This window comes from Canis lupus, chromosome 6 (assembly GCF_003254725.2).
Source record: "Canis lupus dingo isolate Sandy chromosome 6, ASM325472v2, whole genome shotgun sequence".
Taxonomy (NCBI): Eukaryota; Metazoa; Chordata; class Mammalia; order Carnivora; family Canidae; genus Canis; species Canis lupus.
Window position 1 is genome coordinate 72,208,496 of NC_064248.1, and position 21,645 is coordinate 72,230,140.

The following is a 21,645-nucleotide window of genomic DNA, read 5'->3' on the forward strand; positions in this document are numbered from 1 at the left end:
CTGTGCAAAAGCTTCTTATCTTGATGAAGTCCCAATAGTTCATTTTTGCTTTTGTTTCATTTGCCTTCGTGGATGTATCTTGCAGGAAGTTACTGTGGCCGAGTTCAAAAAGGGTGTTGCCTGTGTTCTCCTCTAGGATTTTGATGGAATCTTGTCTCACATTTAGATCTTTCATCCATTTTGAGTTTATCTTTGTGTATAGTGAAAGAGAGTGGTCTAGTTTCCTTCTTCTGCATGTGGATGTCCAATTTTCCCAGCACCATCTATTGAAGAGACTGTCTTTCTTCCAGTGGATATTCTTTCCTCCTTTGTCGAATATTAGTTGACCATAAAGTTCAGGGTCCACTTCTGGATTCTCTATTCTGTTCCATTGATCTATATGTCTGTTTTTGTGCCAAGACCACACTGTCTTGATGACCACAGCTTTGTAGTACAACCTGAAATCTGGCATTGTGATGCCCCCAGATGTGGTTTTCTTTTTTAAAATTCCCCTGGCTATTCAGGGTCTTTTCGGATTCCACACAAATCTTAAAATTGTTCTAACTCTCTGAAGAAAGTCTGTGGTATTTTGATAGGGATGGCATTAAATGTGTATATTGCCCTGGGTAACATTGACATTTTCACAATATTAATTCTGCCAATCCATGAGCATGGAATATTTTTCCATCTCTTTGTGTCTTCCTCAATTTCTTTCAGAAGTGTTCTATAGTTTTTAGTGTATAGATCCTTTACCTCTTTGGTTAGGCTTATTCCTAGGTCTCTTATGCTTTTGGGTGCAATTGTAAATGGGATTGACTCCTTAATTTCTCTTTCTTCAGTCTCATTGTTAGTGTATAGAAATGCCACTGATTTCTGGGCATTGATTTTGTATCCTGCCACGCTGCGAAATTGCTGTATGAGCTCTAACAATCTTGGGGTGGAGACTTTTGGGTTTTCTATGTAGAGTATCATGTCATCGGCGAAGAGGGAGACTTTGACTTCTTCTTTGCCAATTTGAATGCCTTTAATGTCTTTTTGTTGTCTGATTGCTGAGGCTAGGACTTCCAGTACTGTGTTGAATAGCAGTGGTGAGAGTGGACATCCTTGTCTTGTTCCTGATCTTAGGGGAAAGGCTCCCAATGCTTCCCCACTGAGAATGATATTTGTGCAGCAACGGTTCTATTAGGAGGTCATGGCTACTATAGAATTCCCATAGTTGCAAGATTTGACTAAGGTGAGTTTCAGTTCAAGTGGCATTTTTTCATTCATTCATCTACCTAAGAAATACTTTTTAAGTATGCCTACCTTTGTCAATCACCATTTGAAATACAGCAGTGCATGAGCTGACGAGATTGCTGTACGCATGGAGCTTCCATTCCAATTGACAAGTCTGAAAATAAAACATATAGACAAGATAATAAGGTAATAGAGTTGGGTAGAGACAGATGTGGCGAGGATCAGAGAAGGCCTCTCGGAGGAAATGAGTTTGACCTTGAACAAGAAAATGAGAAGGCAGTCACAGGGAGACCTGCACGCAAGAGCAATTCAGGCAGAGGGATCAACAGGGGCAAACGCCTTGCAGGAGAATTGATTTGGTACAAGAGACGAAGTAAAGGCCAGTGTAACTAGAGTATAGTGAGCAAGGGAGACAGTGTAGGAGTTTAATTCAAAGAAAAAGCAGGAGTTTAGGATATTCTAGGCTACGAAAATGAGTTTTGTTTTACTTTAATTGCAATAGGAAGGCATTGAGAGAAAGTGAAGAGATAGGATATAAAAACTGTAGTTTTGTTTAACTCTAATTGTAATAGGAAACCGTTGAAAAAAAAAAAAGTGAAGACATGGGACATAAAAACTCCATTTGGTTTGTTTTGTGGAGAATGGTGTTGGAGGAGGTCATCCAGAGGAGGTGACTACTGGTTGACCTTTAAACTGGATCTGGGCAATGAGAGGCTTCCCGGAGTGTACTGGTCTTTGGAATGTCCTTCTGGCCACCATTTGTCCACTTGTCCTCACAGGACCCTAACCCTGTTTTCTCCTAGGAACAGTGGTTCAGTATTTGCTAATTCAGTTTTTGTGATGCTTTGTCCTTGGAATGTAGTTTCTGGCCACCATTCCCACAGCTGGAGCCATTTTAAAAACACAACCTTGAGAGAGCAATGTGCTGTTGAGATTGTCTGGATGGTATATGTGACTGAACCCAGTTAAAGCTTCTATAAAAACTTTAAAACTTCTGGCAGGTAGAGATCTACTCATCCTGAGGCTACCCAAGTCAGACCTCCTAAATTCCCTTTGTTAAGAGCAAAAGGGAAAAATTCAACCAAGTAATTGTAAAGATCAAATTGACTTTTTTTAGCAATTCGTGAATCTGCTGGCATCCCATCCAGCAAGTAGAGAAGTGTTCCAAGACATTGCACAGGAGTGGAAGGTTTTTATGGGAAGGGAGGTGGGGGGGGGGGGTGGCAAGTTTATTAGCAAAAGAAAACAAGGGATTGTTTCAGAGGAGGACAACTTCTTGGGGAAAAGAGGAAGTCAGGGCTCTTATTGCAGATTACCTCACTAATGCTAATTAGGAAATTTCAGATTGACTGTTAAAAATTCACATTCCTGAGAGAGGTGGAAACTGTGATTAACTGAACTTGATTTGCTGTCATGGGAAGCAAATCACTCCATTTTGGACTTGTTTCTTCTTTTTCCTTCCTTCCTTCCTTCCTTCCTTCCTTCCTTCCTTCCTTCCTTCCTCCCTCCCTTCCTCCCTCCTTCCCTCCCTCCCTTCTTCCCCTTTTCTCTTTCTTTCTTTCTTTCTTTCTTTCTTTCTTTCTTTCTTCTTTCTTTCTTCTTTCTTTCTTTCTTTCTTTCTTTCTTTCTTTCTTTCTTTCTGTTTTTTAGTGGATTTTTTGTTTTGTTTTTAAGAAAGGTAGACTGCCACATACAGCACCTCATTTAGCTGTGTCTAGAGTCTTGGAAGCTTGAGTACTCTACATTGTACTACAAATGGTCCTTAAGAGCTTGTTTGGAGATTTTAGTATGGGAGCACAGCTACTCCTATACTCTTGACAGAAGAATTGTCCTCTCCTGTTCGGGAAGGTCATCGTCTGAGCACAGAGCTTCTGGAGGGACACACACATGGAGCCGTGATGGAGGAAGGCTCGCCTAGCCAGCCAGATCACTCAAATCAATGGAGTAACAGATGTAGCAGCCAGATTGCCCTTGCATCCTTGTTGGTTCATTTTTAACAACCTATTTATTAAGCCTTACACCTACCAATCTGGAATGGTCTGCTCTTTCTTGGGTCTCTCTTTGTCCTGTGTATACAGGGGCTAGTTTGTGAATGAACAAATGGACTATGAGGATAAGAGTGGTGGAAAATCTGAGAGAAATCAGTGGAAGTTATGTAGATGTCCAGGACACCGATGATAGTGACTTGAACTAGAGTCATAACAGTGGGAATGGTAGGAAGCAGTTGGATGTTATATTTATATATATTAAGATTTATTTATTTATTTGAGAGAGAGAGAGGGGCAGGGAGGGGAGGAGCACAGAGAGAAGGAGAGAAAATCTTAAGCAGACCCTGCTGAGCTGGGTGTCTGATGTCAGGCTCCATCTTAAAACCCTGAGATCACGACCTGAGCTGAAACCAAGAGTTGGATGCTTAAATGACTGCACCACCTAGGTGCCCCTGGATATATAATATATTTTAAAGGTAAAACTAATAGAAACTGCTGATAGATTGAATCATGAACTGAGAGACATTATGGCTATAATAAAGTGTATCACTAGGAAAAAGACATATTTGTAGGTGCTGTCAGTGTGAGCATAAGGGGATCTAATTCCTCGTGGCCTTGTGTCTGGGGAACTGCCATGCAATCAGCTCTAAGTCCCTAAAGTGGAGGCTCAGTACCTTGAATGAAAGGAGCACAATGTAAGCCACAACAGAAATCACTTCTCAGATTGTATGCTCCAAAAAATATCCTTTTGTTTCTGATAGCATGTGGCCTGTGGGAGTGAGCAAGATTCTATTTGGCTCTAAGCGATTTAGAACAGTCGTCTAATATTTTGGTGTCACTCACATCTATATGGGACTCTGTAGATGGGCAACCCACACAAGTCTGCACAGAACTTGTTAGGAATGTATAACTGACTAAAAGCCTTCTTCAAGCTATCATTGTTGTTAGTCTGATCCCTCCTGTAAATTAACCTTCTTCTTGGGTAATTATCACTGCAGGGTAGAAATGTTTCCTTCAGCCTCAATAGAGTTCCCAAGCCTCCATAATGTTAATGAACTTCAGGACTGAGTCTCCCAGGGCGAAAGAACCCATAACTCTCTTAGTTCTGGAGAATGAAACCTTTCTCTCTCTCTCTCTCTCCCCTTAACGTCCCAAATGCTCAATTGCCAAAACATGTACTCTTCTAAATTCAAACTGATAAAAGTTTCTCATTGGGTTCTTTTGAATGATCTTTTCCTTTTCTCCTCAACTCCTTTTTAAAAATCTCTTTCTTATTTCCCTTTTCTCTTTCGTTTCTTTTTTCCTTTTTCCCTTCCTCCTCTTCATTCTTTTTCTAAATTATGCTCGTGTGCTAGATGGGTCCTAACTGTGGAGTACAGTACTTAAGATGATCATACATCCAATTGGTCTCTTCTATTTTCCCAAGGAGCAAATCATCTATTTCTGCTCTGGTGTGGGCTTGCTGGCTCCATGGGCATTCTGTATCTGTCGCGCTGAGAAATCCTGTTGAAACTATTTAGCTTCACCAGTAACTACACCTGGTCAACTGAGATTTTGCTCATCTTTAAGTCACGATATGCTAACAGGCCTGGTGTGATGGGGGCAGAGGGAGTCATATTCATGACAATAGCTCTAAAAGGTAACTCACTGATAATCAGATACTAAATGTTTTCAAGAGACAGCACCACCTGTGTGCTCTCCAGTAGGCACTCCCAGTCCTCCATAGTGGCATTTTCCAAAGGATACATTATGTTCCTCAGGATGTGTTTTTTAAGAAACCATTCCATAGTCAACACAATTGGAAAAGGCTGGGTTAAATGAGTTTCTTTACTGTATGACTTATTTCTTTAAAAAATTTATTTATTTATTTATTTCAGAGAGATAGAGAGAGAGAGCAGAGAGAAGGGCAGAAGGGGAGGAAGAGGGAGAGAATCTCAAGCAAACTCTGTGCTGAGCATGGAGCTTAATGCAGGCCTCAGTCTCATGACCCTGAGATCATAACTTGAGCCAAATCCAAAAGTCAGACGCTTAGTTAACTGAGCCCACCTGGGTGCCTCTTTTACTGTATGACTTATTAAGGCTTTTAATAGTCAAAGCTTTTATTCAATTTTTAAGTTTTTAGAATTCTCATATTATAAAGGAGATGACCATAAAACCCCTTTAAGAAATATCTCATGGGGGAAATACTCTATTTCCTGCTGTTCCACAATTATCTAGTCACCCATGCCTTTTGGGAGAGCTGACTTTGAGAGCACTCAAAAGAGCAGTAGGGAGGACATGAAAGCAACTTAACCAATTGACCAATTGATTACTATCTTCCCTCTGGTAGGCACCATGGGTTCAAAATGAAAGAGTCTTTCCCCAGAGGTACATTATGTTGCTTAAGTCAATTTTTGAAAGTAGTTTAACTAGAAGGGATTCCCCAAATGGAAAAACTTGACCTTGGATGAGAACAAGGTTTATGTGCAGTTGGTAATTGCTCAAGCATTGAGCTCTTACTATGACTCCCTTTGATTTTGGTGCTCTTATTCTTTTATAGCAGAAAAGTGGTTTAATTTCTTTAGCCTCTTTGTATCCCTAACAAATTTGCTGTGAAGATAGTGAGGATTGTTCTCTATTTAGGATATGTTTAAGATTTAAACTGTGGCATTGCAAGAGGTTGTCCAGAAGGAAAAATTTGATGTTTATTAAGTTTTTTTTTCTGGCAATGCCCGATAGGCCCTGGCTTATTCTGGTCACTACTTATTTTGTTATGCTACACAAGTTCTCGTGCCTGAGGGCCAGCTGCCGATAAAGTACAGGAACAAAGCCAAATATGTACTACAGCCATGTAAAGGATCTAAATAGAACTAATAATCTTATTGAACTTTCAAAAAAAAAATGATTCTAGAATAAAGCCCTAGGCAAAGGGAAATATAATAATAAGGGATAAAACTGTCATGCAATTGACTTTACAATGATAGCTTGCTCTGCAGAGCAGTATCTTAGCCTATGACTTAGGGGTTCTATTGGATCTTGGAAGATATCCTGGCTTCCTCTTGGTTGATTTGCTTTCTCACCCAGGAACACTTAGACCCCTGTAGACAATCATAAGCTCTATTTGACTGTTTGCCAGCTATTGCAAGGTTGTCTTGAGATAGTTGTATTCACTGCCAATAATGTCCAGTTAAAAAGCTGCTGTGTTCTAGAATTCTCTGAAAATTGTAAGTTATCAGAGAAAGCATTTCTTTATATTTTGAAGTTATCCAACAAATATTAAGTGCCTTTCTGTGCAGGTACTATTCTAGGTACTTGAAATCCAAAAAAGACAGATATCCCTCAATGCCATTTTCTGACTTCATAATGCTACTGCAGATATAACTTGAACTTATTCTATAGACTGGCTTTTTTTAAGAGAGTAATTAAAACAAACACTGACCTCAAAAAGGCAGAGAGAGAAGGGGAATCTACTGGCTTAACTTCAGTCATCTGAGAGGTTCTGTGCTCTTTGATAGTTACTCCATTTGCTTGGTTTTATGCTTGAATGTGGCTTCTCTCTAACAAAATGTCATTTTCACATCTGTATCTAGTCACTATGAGAAAATATGGTAGCCACATTTTGCAGTGATTTAGCCCACATCCATTTCTCCTTTTAGATTACATGACTCTGATCTACTGGCTATAGTTTTCTGACCCATGAAGCTGTATCAAGGTGATGGTAGAGCTCTAGACTCTATAATACAAGTTCATGAATCCTTTCTGTCATGGTGCCTGGACCTACCTGCTGCCTTTTTATCGTGAATCTTAGTTATCCAGTTCTTCCTTTGATTGTAATGCTATTATAATAGTTATATATATTTATAACTATTTATAAATTTATATTTATAAATATATTTTTCAATATAAAGCATATATTGAAACCTACAGGATATTAATGAAAGAAATTGTGAAGAAGACACAAACAGATGGAAAGATATACCATAGTCATGGATTAGAATAATTAACCTTTTTAAAATGTCCATACTACCCAAAACAGTATATGGATTCAATGCAATCTCTTCTCAGTTCCATTGACATTTTTTCACAAAAATAGAACAAACTCCTAAAACATTTATGGAACCACAAGTAACCCTAAATAACCAAGCAGTCTTGAAAAAGTACAAGTCTAGTAACATCACAGTCCCCGATTTTAAAAACATATTACAAAGCTATAGTAATTAAAACAGTATGGTCTTGGGATGCCTGGGTGGTTCAGCAATTGAGTGCCTGCCTTCGGCCCAGGGCCTGATCTTGGAGTCCCAGGATTGAGTCCCACATCAGGCTCCCTGTATGGAGCCTGCTTCTCCTTCTGCTGGTGTCTCTGCCTCTCTCTCTCTCTCTGTCTCTCATGAATAAATAAAAATAAAATATTTAAAAAAAAACAGTATGGTATTGATACATAGATCAAAGAAACAATACAAAGTTCAGATATAAGCCCACATATACATGATCAATTGATTTATGACAATGGAGGCAAGAATATCCAATGGGAAAAGAACAGTCTATTCAATGAATGTTATCTGGAAGATTGGACAACCACATGCAAAAGAGCACAACTAGACCACTATCTTACATGGTACGCAAAAATCAACTCAAAGTTGATTAAAGACTTGAACATAAGATCTGAAACCATAAAATTCCTAGGAGAAAATATAGGCAATAAGCTCTTTGACATAGGTCGTGGCAATGATTTTTTTGAATCTGACACCAAAAGCAACAAAGTCAAAGATAAATATGTGGGACTATATTAAACTTAAAAGATTTTGTAGAGCAAAGGACACCATCAACAAAATGAAAAGGCAACCTACTGAGTTGGAGAAAATATTTGCAAATTATATATTTGACAAGGAGCTAATACCCAAAATATATAGAGAACTCATATAACTTAATAGAAAAAAATCTTATTGAAAAATATGGTGAAGATCTGAATAGATGTTTTTCCAAAAAAGACATACAGTTGGCCGACAGATACCTTAATAAGTGCTCGATATCATTAATCATCAGGGAAATAAAATCAAAAGCACAATGAGATATCATCTTATACTTGTTAGAATAATTATTATCAAAAAATAAGAAATGACAAGTGTTGATGAGGTTGTGAATAAAAGGGAACGCTTCTGCACTGCTGGTGGGAATATAAATTGGTGCAGCCCCTCAAAAAAATTAAAACTTCTAAATGTTTCTACTGCTAAATGTTTATCAAAAAATCCTTCCATAAACAGTAATTTGAAAAGATATCTCTACCCCTGTGTTCACTGAAGCATTATTTACAACAGTCAAGATACGGAAACAACTTAAGTGTTCATTGGTGGATAAATAAAGAAATTGTGGTATACATGTATAGTGGAATATTATTCATCCATAAAGAAGAATGAGCAACAACGTAGATGGACTTCAAGGGCATTCCAAATGAAATAAGTCTGACAGAGAAAGACAAACATTGTATATTCTCACTTATATGTGAAATCTTAAAAAAAAAAGAAAAGTAAAGAAAAAGCAAAATACCCAGTTCACGGAGATCATATCGGTGGATACAAAAGGAGGCGGTTGGGAAAATGGGTAAACTTTTATTTTTAAGTTTAAATAAATTGAATAAAAATAAATTAAAATAGATTTTAAAAAATCTTTGCGAGTGCTTACTATGTGCCAGGTGTAGAGAAAACGCCATGTAATTTGGTTCTCATGGATTTACAGTCTTGTGAGAGAACACAGAAAATTACAAAACAAAAATAAGTGTGTAATATGGCAGGCGATGAGTACTAAGAAAAAGTAAGGCAGGATAAGGGAGAGAGACATGGGGTTTATTTATGCAGCATGGTCAGGAAAGTGCATTGTTGGTGCTCATTAAGTGTGTGTTGTGTAAGTGAATGAGCACAACTACACACAGCCCTGTGTTTATTCAGTTAGTTGGTCTTTCAGGAAGTGATGAACTGTACTTAATTCTTTTACTTCTCCCAGGTGTTTTCTTGTGTGTCAAATAATTATTTATTTATTATTCATTCATTTATTTATTTATTTGGCAAAGAGAAAGAGCACAAGCAGGCAGAGAGAGGGAGAAGCAGATTCCCTGCTGAGCAGAGATCCCTGGGGGGCTTAATCCCAGAACCCTGGGATTATGACCTGAGCTGTGGGCAGACATGACTGAGTGAGCCACCTATGTGCCCCAGAAACTTTAAATAACAATCATAATCATGGGATGCCTGGGTGGCTCAGCAGTTGAGCATCTGCCTGCAGCTCAGGGCGTGATCCCGGGGTCCTGGGATCGAGTCCCACATCAGGCTCCTGCAGGGAGCCTGCTTCTCCCTCTGCCTATGTCTCTGCCTCTCACTCTGTGTCTCTCATGAATAAATAAATACAATCTTTTTTTTAAAAAAAATCATAATCATAATTGATTTTACTGAGTGCTTACTGTGATATTGTGATAAATAAATGAGTCGTGCTAATTCTTCATTAAAAACAACAGCAGCGGCAAATGGATAGAGCACCTACTGTATGTCAGACAGCAAACAGGAATAGGGGGATTCTCTATATCTTTTGCTGATCAAAGCCTAGAATCACAATAACAACACAAAACCAAAAAAACATTAAGCTACTTTAGCATTCTTCTAATAAATGCTGTTTTTGTTTACTTCATATGCCACAGTTCTTTTGTTTTAAAGTCAAAAGGATCCTTACTAGGTCAACCAATGTTACAGGAAGTTGTCCGATCCAGTGTTAAACCAGTTCAAGACACTCTTAACAATAAGCACAATGTTGATGACATTTCAGTTCCTTTTAAGACAGTCCAAAACAACTGGCAATTTACTACTATCTTTTTAAGGATTTTGTTTATGTATCCATGAGAGACACAAAGAGAGGCAGAGAGACACAGGCAGAGGTAGAAGAGGCTCCTCGCAGGGAGCCCAACGTGGGACTCGATTCCGGGTCTCCAGGATCATGCATTGGGCTGAAGGCAGCGCCAAGGGCTGCCCTTACTATTACTTTGGTATATCGTTTTTTCCCCCTGACCCTGTCCTTTGGACTTGTTGACTGACCCTGGTTTTCTGGTTTGCCCTTTAGATCACACTCCCCCCTTGACTCTTTCCATGCTTGGCCATCTCCCATAGGACCAATTAGTTTAGCCTTAACCCTCTAGAATCTAAACTCTGGCTTTGGTCGGCTTGGCCAGGGCAATAAATGGACCCACAACAGTTCTCCACACATAAGATCTGGGCAAATATTTCGACTGGTAATAAAGGATCAACAATTAAATATCATGGTTTGTGGTTTGAAATTTTGATGTCACTCTTGCAGTTTTTTCCAAAAGTCAAACCAGTTTAAGTTATGAATCTGTATGTTTTAAACTTCTAAGTGTGTCTTCTGAACATCACAAAGTAATCGAATTTGAAATATGGGATAGTGAAATATCCAGAAGTAGAAATTTTAATTAAATTCCATTTTAATGAAACAAGCCAAATGCACACAATTAGCTCTATGGAACAGGACAATTAGTAGTCCTATTTCCCCGAGAGTTTGAAGTTTTCAAAGTATGAACACCTGATAATCTTTTAGGACTGTTCTTTGTGTTGTCTTTCAATGAAACTTTTTCTAACCGCTCAGCTAGCATTGGCCAGTCCATCTCTGGCCCCACTGCTCCGTACCTGAAGTGCTTCTCCACCTCGTGATCTCCGATACTCTCTGATCATATTTATTAACGTGCCTGCTACTCATTCCAAGATATTCTTTGAAGCAGTGGTCATCTCTGGTGTTTTTCTCTATCCCGAGGATGTGATAAAGAAGAAAGCACTTAATACATTTTGGAAAAATCAGTTTTTAAGGCAGGAAACAACAAATGTTGGAGAGGATGCGGAGAAAAGGGAACCCTCTTACACTGTTGGTGGGAATGTGAACTGGTGCAGCCACTCTGGAAAACTGTGTGGAGGTTCCTCAAACAGTTAAAAATATACCTGCCCTACGACCCAGCAATTGCACTGTTGGGGATTTACCCTAAAGATACAAATGCAATGAAACGCCGGGACACCTGCACCCCGATGTTTCTAGCAGCAATGGCCACGATAGCCAAACTGTGGAAGGAGCCTCGGTGTCCAACGAAAGATGAGTGGATAAAGAAGATGTGGTCTATGTATACAGTGGAATATTACTCAGCTATTAGAAATGACAAATACCCACCATTTGCTTCAACGTGGATGGAACTGGAGGGTATTATGCTGAGTGAAGTAAGTCAGTCGGAGAAGGACAAACATTATATGTTCTCATTCATTTGGGGAATATAAATAATAGTGAAAGGGAATATAAGGGAAGGGGGAAGAAATGTGTGGGAAATATCAGAAAGGGAGACAGAACGTAAAGACTGCTAACTCTGGGAAACGAACTAGGGGTGGTGGAAGGGGAGGAGGGCGGGGGCTGGGAGTGAATGGGTGACGGGCACTGGGTGTTATTCTGTATGTTAGTAAATTGAACACCAATAAAAAAAAAAAAAAAGAAAAAGAAAAATCAGTTTTTGAGTGTGTTGGGAGACCATTCAGAAAAATATTTTCAGATCAAATTGACCTTTTACTACCCATCAAACCACACCCTCGTGGGCCTTAACTCAGCTCACCATTATAAAATTTCTGATTTTACTATTGTTTTTTTTTTTTCCCCCATTCCTCTTAGTTCTAGAACTTTGCTTATTTTGCTATGGCACCAATCAGAATCTATATTAAATCTCTTAAGTACAGGTTACTCTTGAACAACATGGGTGTTTCCATTACATGCAGATTTTTTTTTTTTTTTTTTTTTTTGCAACAACAAAAATCTTTTTTGTTTCCATTTGGTCCACCCCTTGGGAGAGGTCTCCTGAGTGGTTACAGGGCTGCCTGGTCCTGTAGTAGTTGCAGGGAGAGGCTCAGGTGAAGCCCTGACGCTGGGGGAGGACAGAGGGGCCCCTCAAAGGCCTCTGTGCTTTGGAGGCTCCAGCTGTGCTTGAGAGTGAGCCTTTTGAACAGATGCGTGCCCAGCCCAGCACGGGGGGCCAGCCAGCCTGTGGAGATTAGTCAAGTGATGACCTAACTTGATAAATTTCACTTGCTCAGCTGGGAAGTGGTTCTCCAGGAAGTCACAGAGCTGTGGGGAAGGGGGGTGGTGTTTGCGCGGCCATAACCGAGGGCCTGCAGACAGAAAAAGGCTCCGCTCAAGTTTTTCTGCTAGGGCCTGCTTCTGCACATCCTGAAGGAAAGCGTGGCTGCCCCACTGGTTTTGGATCTTCAAGAGACATTGGTTGCCCTCTGCCCTCTCTACTTCAGGAAAGAAGCAGCCCACGCCTCCAGAGCCGTATCCTTATGTGAAGATAGAAGCCCAGAGAGCAGTAGGTGTAGGAGGCCCCCAGATGCATGTTGATCAGGTGATTGGGACTTGCACTTTGGTGGAATAATTCTGACGTATCTGGAGCTCATGGGTGGTCGGTAATCAGGAGCCAAACTTAAAAATGATGTTGGGTGGTCCTGGAGGCAGAGGATGGCTGATAAGGTGGTTCTGAAGTTTGCCACTACGAAAGAGGTGTTGACGGTTACTGGTAAGGCTTTCTGTCAACGGGTTATTAGTAGTTAAGGTTTTGGGGAGTCAAAAGTTGGACTCTGTGGAGGGTTGGCTCCCCTCATCCCTGTATTGTTCAAGAGCCAACTATATCTACATTTAATATGTGAAGAAAAATTCAAGGTTTAGATATTTATACACTGAGTGTTTTTATAAAACTTATGAGACTTATGAGGAAGATAGTTATGTGGGTTAGAACTGAGGTTAAAAGTGGTTGAAGTATTGGCTTTTATGCTTTGACTACATTTCAAGAGATTTGATTCAGAAGAATCATCTCCTCTCTGGCAAACTTTAAGAACTATAATCCTTGTATACAAACGAACACACTTAAGAACATAGCCCAGCGCTAAAAATACATGTTTGGAGGGTAAAACCACTGATGCAGAAAAAGAAAAAAAAAAAAAAAGACTTCAGGAATAAATAGAGTCTTAAAATTTTCCCTAATACAGTTTGGAGAAGAAATGATTTTACGTCAGTCTATTTAAAAATCTGAAAATTTGTAGTAATATAAAATGGTAACAAGACTGATAAACTATGATATGACCCTAAGGTGGACTTTGGTAACAAAATGTGTTTTAAATTCAGGGCTAAGCATTTAACTGCCAAGAAAGACTGTCTATATCTTTCTTTCTGGCTCTGCAGTGACCAGTCATATTCCAAATAGTGGTTGCTATGGTAGCCTGTCCAGCAGTGAGGACAATGTGGACACATAGTTGGGGGTTTGTTCCTGCAGTGTCGTTCATCCTGACTGATGCTGCAAGAATGTGGCAGAGGCAGGTTTTAAGGTAGAATGAGTAGTTTCGAATAACTTAAATTGAAATTACCTATGGATGGAGGTCTGGTCAAATCATATATCTTTAATAAAAGAGACATTGATTTTAAATACAATGGGATTCGCCCATTTTTGGATTTAGAGAGTTGGACTAAACTAGGTTTACCGGGAGAAGTCTGAAGTTGCTTGTCAATATAAATGTAAGGTGGGAACATTCTCAAACTATTAGGTATTGATAATCATCTCAATTTTACATTCCAGCCGCACGTCTCTATTGTAGAATTTCAGCGTGCACATGATATCCCATACATGTGTATAGACACACTGCCTGCCCAGAAAATTTCCAAGGACTTTGTCAATGCTGTTAGGCAATAAGCTTTTGGAAATTGTTTTCAAGTTCAGTTCTTTCACATTCTCTTCACAAGTAATATTTTTGGTTGATACTTATTTGTTTTGTTGGATGACAGAGCTTGAAGGGAACCTTTTATTGAGCTCAGTGGCAGTTTGATGAAAGTAATATCTAATTTGGATGCATTGGCTCTGAACATTTTCGAAGAAGTGGGGAGGTGCCAGACATCCCCAGAGCTGTCAGAAATAGAGTTCAATCAACAGGATTTCACGTAGAAAGACTGGACTCTAGAATTCAAATATCTGAAGCAAAGTATTGGTATTTTGCTTGTCTGATTAGCAAGTGCACCAAGGAAGCACCTAGGAGCCTCTGATCTCACCCCAATGTGATGAATTTCTCCAAGGTCTCGCCATTCTCTTTGTCACCCTTCCCGGGTGCTCTCCACTCTCGTTTCTATCTCTGTGCTTATGCTGTTACTTTATCTAGTATGATTGTTCCCTCTGTTCTTTCTCTACTTCTCCAACTCTTATTCATCCTTCAGACTCTGCTCCAAAATTCTGCTTTTCCATGCTAATGGAAAAGAGAATTTACTTGCCCCTTTCCAGATCCACAGTGTCTCTCTCACTTTGTTTTCAAGCTTCTTTGAATGCAGGCATCTGGCTAATCACCTTTGTATTCTCTGTTCCTCGTATAAGTCACCGAATGTTCTATATGTATATGTATAGGTGCTCATACATGCTTATTAAATTTAAGAGGAGTTATAACAAAACTATAGATCTTTTATCCCTCAAAAAAATCTTTTATCTGAAGTACAGGAGCTCAGCTGCTCTTGCGCATCCTCTGACCTCAAAGCCATTCACTGATTCGTATGAGGGGATACAAAGTCATGCTTTTTGTATCCTAGCACTATTTTACACTTTTTGACATGTTCTCATGTCTATGACCACCTGTTGAGGCTCTGAGCAGCACTTGAGATGGGAAGGGCAAGTGTAAGGTGAGAAAACTGAGAAAAATAATCTGCTCCTCTTCTCAGCACTGGTCAGTAGTCCTATCAGGACCCCCCAGTTCTGGTCTCCTGACTGCTGGAGTATTGTATTTTCTCTCCTCTGTCACACTTCATACCCCAATAGGAATTCCTTGCAGTTCCAGCCTGTTCCCAATCTAGGAAGGGCCCCTCTCTATAGCCCATACAGATTTACTGAGCAGAGTGATTTATCCCATAACTTGTGGCTGCAGAGGGAGGCTCTCTTACTGCTCTGCTGGGGAAGCATGTTTCTTTAAAAAGTGTGGCTGTGTTGCTTGGTTTTACGTGGCAATTCATAGGGCTGCCACATGGATAGTTTTACTTGATCAACAGCTCACATGAGTGAAGCGACTTCATTTCACTCCACAATCACTTGAATCTTTTTAAGCAAATGACCACTTGTTTGACTCAGCTGGCCCAAACGAATGAAGAATTTGTTGAACGACCTGCTAAGCTTGGAGTACTATGTGCAGTAGTATCTGGAGAAGAGCAGCATAACTCTTGGTAAATTCAGATATGAATGCTTTATTTTCAAAAGAGAGAGGTAGAAATAGATTGAGAGCAGAAATGTAGCTAACAAAATAATAAGGCCCTGGTGTATCCTGAGAATTAGTACACATAAGTAAAATCTATAATAACTTTATACTTATAAAATGAGATCTTTAATCCAAAAAAGTTAAAATTATTTTCAGCAAAACTTATTAACTAGTAGATTATATTTACTCCATTATCTAGAATCATAGAGGGCCCCATCCATTTTGTCAACATTTTCATTAATTATATATATATTATATATAATATATTATATATATAATTTAAATATATTATATATAACTAGTAGCTATATATATAGTGCATGTATGTATACACACACACACACACACACACACACACACCAGTAGCTTTAATCAGAGCTAGCTAAGCCTGCATAACTTCTTTGATGAAAATTTCAGTTTTATTACTGGAAAGCAAGTGCTCAATTATCTAAACTTTGTTCTAGTCCTCGTAATATTTTTTAGGTACACCATTCCTATCAATTTGTTTTGAATGGGTGGGATAAGGGGAATCATAGATGTACTATATAAATTGTGCATAATAGGATACCAGCTTTGTGGGATAAATTATGTATGAATCAGTGTATACCTCTGTGTATTACATATGACTAATCTACTGAACATCTAAAGAAGCATAAAAGTTGAAGAAAGGATTGACCTAGGATTATGCCACAAACTGCAGAATGAACACAGCCAGATGGCCAGATGGAGGACGAACTATTCCACTATTAAAAAAGAAAGCATTAACGATATATCCAAGAATATTTAAAAATATCATTAACTTATAAAATTCACGATGATTTATACACTTATTCATACATTGCTGCATTAGATTCTTAGAACCGAGTAGCATAGTTTGTATATTTTTCCCATTCACACATGTGGAAACTCAACTTTTGCAAGTTTGGCAAATACCTCAACTCACACATCTAGCACAGAATATAGGCTTTATGGTTCCCTGTCCTGTCCAAGGTTCTTTGCACCGTTTTATATCCTCTTAAGTGAGTGCCCATTATTTAATGTATTTGGGATACCAAGTATATTATTGTTCATATGACTGAAGAATTTATAATGTAACTAAGTTGACAGGAAAAAGAGCAAACATATATGTTTACAAACTTCCTGATATACTGGAGATAGTCACTAAATGTGTGGCCAAAGGAAGGAGCTAAATGCCAAAGTAACAGAAGGCAATAAATATTATATGGATTCAGGGTAAAGAATAATCATTTTGGCAAGGCTATCAGAATAATTGTGAGGGATAAGAATTAGAAAATAGAATATAAATAATTTGAATGTCTGTGAGAGGAGGGTAGGAGGTTTCTCTAGGCATGAGTCTGGTCTGACCAAAGCACAGAGATCTCCTTTAGATATGGAGAATGACTAGTGGAATAGCTTGGCTGTATACAACAGAAAGTTTATGCAGGAGAGTAATGGGGGAAAGAAAGAAGGAGTGGAGAAGGATGGGAGGGTTGGAGTTGTACCAAAAAAAGTAATGTGGGACTAAATATAAAGAAAATTTAAGTTTTTTTATTTTTATTTTCTTAAGTAGGAAACACATTTAAGTTTAAATTTAATGCTATAGAAGTTCCAGAACTTTAAAAGTGTTTTAACTTTGCTTCATTTTTGGTAAACTCCAAGATAGAATAGACTTTAATCCAAACAGCTTCAGATTAAGGTTAAGAAACATGCATGTGTTTTTGAAAATGGAATTCATTGAAATATAATTTATGTTCAATAGAGTGCATCCATTTAAAGAATACAATGTGATGAGTTTTGACAGATCTCTACACTTGTGAAACTAGCACACTGATAAAGATATGGAACATTTCCATCACACTGCCATGCCCACAAAATAAACCATGAATTCTATTTGACTCCCTCACTACTTAGCTATTTGATCCATTTGTCACTTAAGATTTCTAAAATTCACTAAACCATATACTATTTTAAGATTGTTAAGTGGCAACAATTAGACAATGGAAGTATAAATTATTTGATAATTGTCAGGAGTAAAGCCATCTTCTTCTTTTTTAAATTTTATTTATTCATGAGAGAGGCAGAGACACAGGCAGAGGGAGAACCAGGCTCCCTGCAGGAGCCCGATGTGGGACTTGATCCCGGGACTCTGGGACCGTGCCCTAAGTCGAAGGCAGACACTCAACCACTGAGCCACCCAGGCATCCCAAGCCTTATTGTTCCAAATTAAATAGAGTTGCAGGAAGACTAATAGGACTGCGGAGTATAGGATGGGCTCAGAGCAATGGGGACCAGGAAAAACACCAGCAAAAGTACTGTTTTACAGGTGTGGCACGATTTCAGTATTTTCTAAGTATGTGTAAGTATGTTCTACATGTTTGGGGGTGTAGATCCTTGAGGATAGAGGGTGGGACCAGATTTACTCAAATACTCTAGACTTTCTTATTGGTCACTTCCATTTCAGCCTCATATGATACCGGATTTCAGCTCATGCTTAGCAAAATCCTGTTATATCAGGTCAGGAATCATTGGGCTTGCTCGAACAGCAAGTGCCTAATCCACAGTTTATTACAATCCCTGGCATCCAGCAGATACTTGACAAATGGCAGTAATCACTATTGTTGATAGCCATCGAATTGTGAGCACTTCCTGAAATTTGATTTTGCTTCCTATATATCTTTTCACATTTTAACCTTTTTGCCTACAATGCTCTCCTCTACTTGTCTATCTCCTGTATTCATAAATTTTCAACTGGTCCTTAGAGATCTAAAGCACCTTTACTTCATTGGAATTGATCAGTTTCTCCTTTGCCCCACCACATTTTCTTACATATTCTGCTCTTACTCAGCATTACTATGATTCTGCAACCACGAATACCAGCCTTGCTCAACTACATGCAATGCTTGTGGCCATTATGGGAAGAACAGCCTCTAATCGGTTGACCCTTTTAACGTCTCATGTTCCTTTGTGCACTAACAAGACTCTCTCTGGCTGATTTTCCTATGTGTACAGATATCTGTATTCTGATAGCCTTGGGTCCATGAGAGCTGAGCCCTGGGAGCTATTAGCATCCTAACCTTTCAAAGTTTCCTAGGGCTCCCTTCCAGGACCCATGGCTAATCTCTGGCCTGCAGAGGGTGATAGGAGTAACAGAACTCCACCACAACTCCATAGATCCAAACACTTAGTGTTTGTGGGTAATTCTTGGGCAGAGGGTAAGGAAGTCAATGCAACAGAGAATCTGGCAGCTAGGACAGGCCAAATAGCCAGAGACCTGAGCCTGAGGCAACAGATTAGTCTTGACTCTTTGGCTAGCATGATTTTAGATAATTAAGTTGCCTTTTGATTTTCCTCTGGCCAGCTAAAGGATGGTCTTGCTCCCTGGCCAAAATGCATATAGAGGCAGAGTGAAAATGCATTCTTTTCTTTTTCCTGGAACAGTGAGGTTTATACCTGTTGAACAGGAGTGCAATTCTGAATAAGCACTTTCTTTGACTCTTAAATGTGACATGGTTTGGACAATGCATTATATAGTCACCATATAAATAGGTCAATACCAGTGATAAGGAACATCCATCTCTCACCCATTTTTGGTGGAATGATTGTCTAGGTGCCCCAATAAGCACCTGGGATCTCTTCTGTTGTCTTGGTCCAGGCTCCCTTGGCCTCTGGGTTAGTGGAGAATCACAGATGTTATTCACATTCTTCCTTTTCTTATTCACTGGCTTGTCTGTCTTCAAAAATCTCCTAAGCAAGATCAGGGAGTAGCATCATAGGCCTAGTTGACAAAAATGGTGTCAGTAGCTGAGAGAATGTGGTATAATACATGAGTGCAGCCTGAAAGGGTGGGGTGACTTTGTATAGGACTGATCTTCCTTAATCTGGCCTCCTGTAGAGGAAAACCGAAACCAAACGGTAAAGTAACCAATGCTCTCTTGGTGGAGGTGGCTGAGCAGAGCTGGAAGCCACTGGAATGCCATGTAGTTTTCTCTAAAAGAAATCATCTTAAATCCCTTGGTAGTACAGGGGAGGGGCTGATACTCATGCAACAATTAATGTTAGTTAGCAGGGGAGAGTAGAAAATCAAGATTCTGCTGGCATATATATTCCACCTACAAGGGTTGGATCCCACCTCCTGATCATGACAAAAGAGGAACTGGTTATCCCCAGTTATGAAACCTAAAAGCCCCCGGAGCCAGGATCCCTTTAATGGTGTCTGCTGCCTGGATTATTGATCCCCACCCTTCAAGAATGTCTGATATGCCTGATAGACGGCCTTTCTGTTTGAGTTAGCACAAGACTGAGTCTGTCATCCTCCATCTTCCTCTAGACTCCAATCTCGAAGACTGTACATTCACATTTTCTGAGGTCACTCTTTTCCAACTCCTGAAACCATCATGGTTTGCCCTCTGTAACTGACAGTGATCTTTAGAGAAATTTTTTCTGTCTTCACTCTTTTGTTCTGTCAAAAAATTAACTTTAACCTGAAGGCACTACTTCTCTTGAAGCCATTTCAGGTGGTAGCCGTTTTCTTTCCTACTCTCCTTCACTGCTTAGGCTGAAAGAGTGCAAAGAGGATGGCTATCCTCCTTTTTCCCCTAGCTGCTTTGGGTTTATTACCCCCTTTCTCTTGCCTCAGTCCTCCAGCATTCAAAATCTCATGTCATAAAACTATACCAACCCAAACACTTTCTGGTAGATATCTTCTAATCTTCTTCCTTGAAGACATTATCTAGACTCACAGTTACTTGCTTTAATAACACCATTATCATAATTTTAGAGGGTATCGTCATCATCCATGTAGATTATCCTTCCAGCACTTTGGATTTTCATTTCTTTGAACTTTTCTCCTCTAAGCGGAGCTTATCTTAATTTCCACTTACCTTGGCTACTCACTCCCATGGGGCAGAACTTAGACCTTGTCATCACAGGACCTCAATTTCAAGTATTTGATTCTCTGTTCATTATCTTATCCTTTCAACTAATTCTTCCTAGTACCCTAACTCCAGCAATAATTTTATATTACAAAGACATACAATTCACTGATTTTTGTTATCTTTTTTTCTGCCCCTATCCCCTCATGTCTTGACTAGTCTCTGTTTTGAGTTTAAATACCGTGATCAATTACTGTCATCATTCTCATGCATGTACTCCTAAATCTCTTTCCCCTTTCTTGCTCCATCATAGTCACTTATCAAAATTATAACCTCCCTTAATGGCAAATTGCTATCCTATAACTGAATGTTGCTGGAGAAAAACACACAACCATGCCGAATGATTTCACTTTAAATTCAGGATTACTCACCTAAAGCAAACTCTTAATGCTGTCTACCAATTATACTAGATTTTTCTAGTTTATTCACCCTTTAGTTCTCTTATATATTCGTATAATCTCTTCTCAAACCATTAACACAAGCTCTTTTATCTTTAATCTCAGTTTAAGATCTTGATTCCTGTTTCACTGAGAAGATTGATTCAACCAGAAGAGAATTTCAACTCCTACCACCACATCAACTATCCATCTGCATCAACCTTCTATTACTTGAAGTGCCTGTGCTCTGAGAAAAGGCCAACCCCTATAAGGTAGGTTTTCTTTTATCCTTATTGGTATAAGTAAAGATATTGCTCCAGTATTTTCTCTCTTTTGAATATTCTTATCTCCTCGCTTTCTCTTAGCCCCAGCTTTATCAGATCTTTCTTCTATGCACAAATAATCTGTTATTTCTCCAGACTTTCTCTTCTAACCCATTTTAATTTCCAGCTACTTCTCCAGTTCTCTGTTTCGTTTTATAGCAGAATCATTCATAAGAGTTGTGTGTAGTCACTCTCTCCAATTCCATTATTACTTAATCTCACTTCAGCAAGGCTTTTACTTCTTTTTTAAAAAAGATTTTATTTATTTATTCATGAGAGACGGGAGGCAGGGGGAAGGCAGAGACACAGGCAGAAGGAGAAGCAGGCTCCTCGCAGGGAGCCCAATGAGGGACTGGATCCCAGACCAGGATCATGCCTGGACCCAAAGGCAGATGGTCAACCACTGAGCCACCCAGGCGTCCCAATGCTTTTACTTTTGTCCCTCTATTGAAACTACTCTTGTCAAGTCACAAATGGCATCTACATTTCTAAATCCAGTGGTCAGTTAGTCCTCACCCAACTGAACTCATCAGCAGTAT

At 39.2% G+C, this 21,645-nt stretch overlaps 1 long non-coding RNA gene across 1 annotated transcript in view; it reads left to right on the forward strand.

The window, feature by feature from the left end:
- Positions 1-21,042, forward strand: part of LOC112679131 (uncharacterized) — a 69,091-nt gene extending 48,049 nt beyond the window's left edge. Inside the window, exon 7 of the long non-coding RNA XR_003148138.3 lies at positions 20,910-21,042. This is a non-coding gene — a long non-coding RNA (uncharacterized LOC112679131). The remainder of the gene's footprint in view (positions 1-20,909) is intronic.
- Positions 21,043-21,645: the final 603 nt, after the last annotated feature.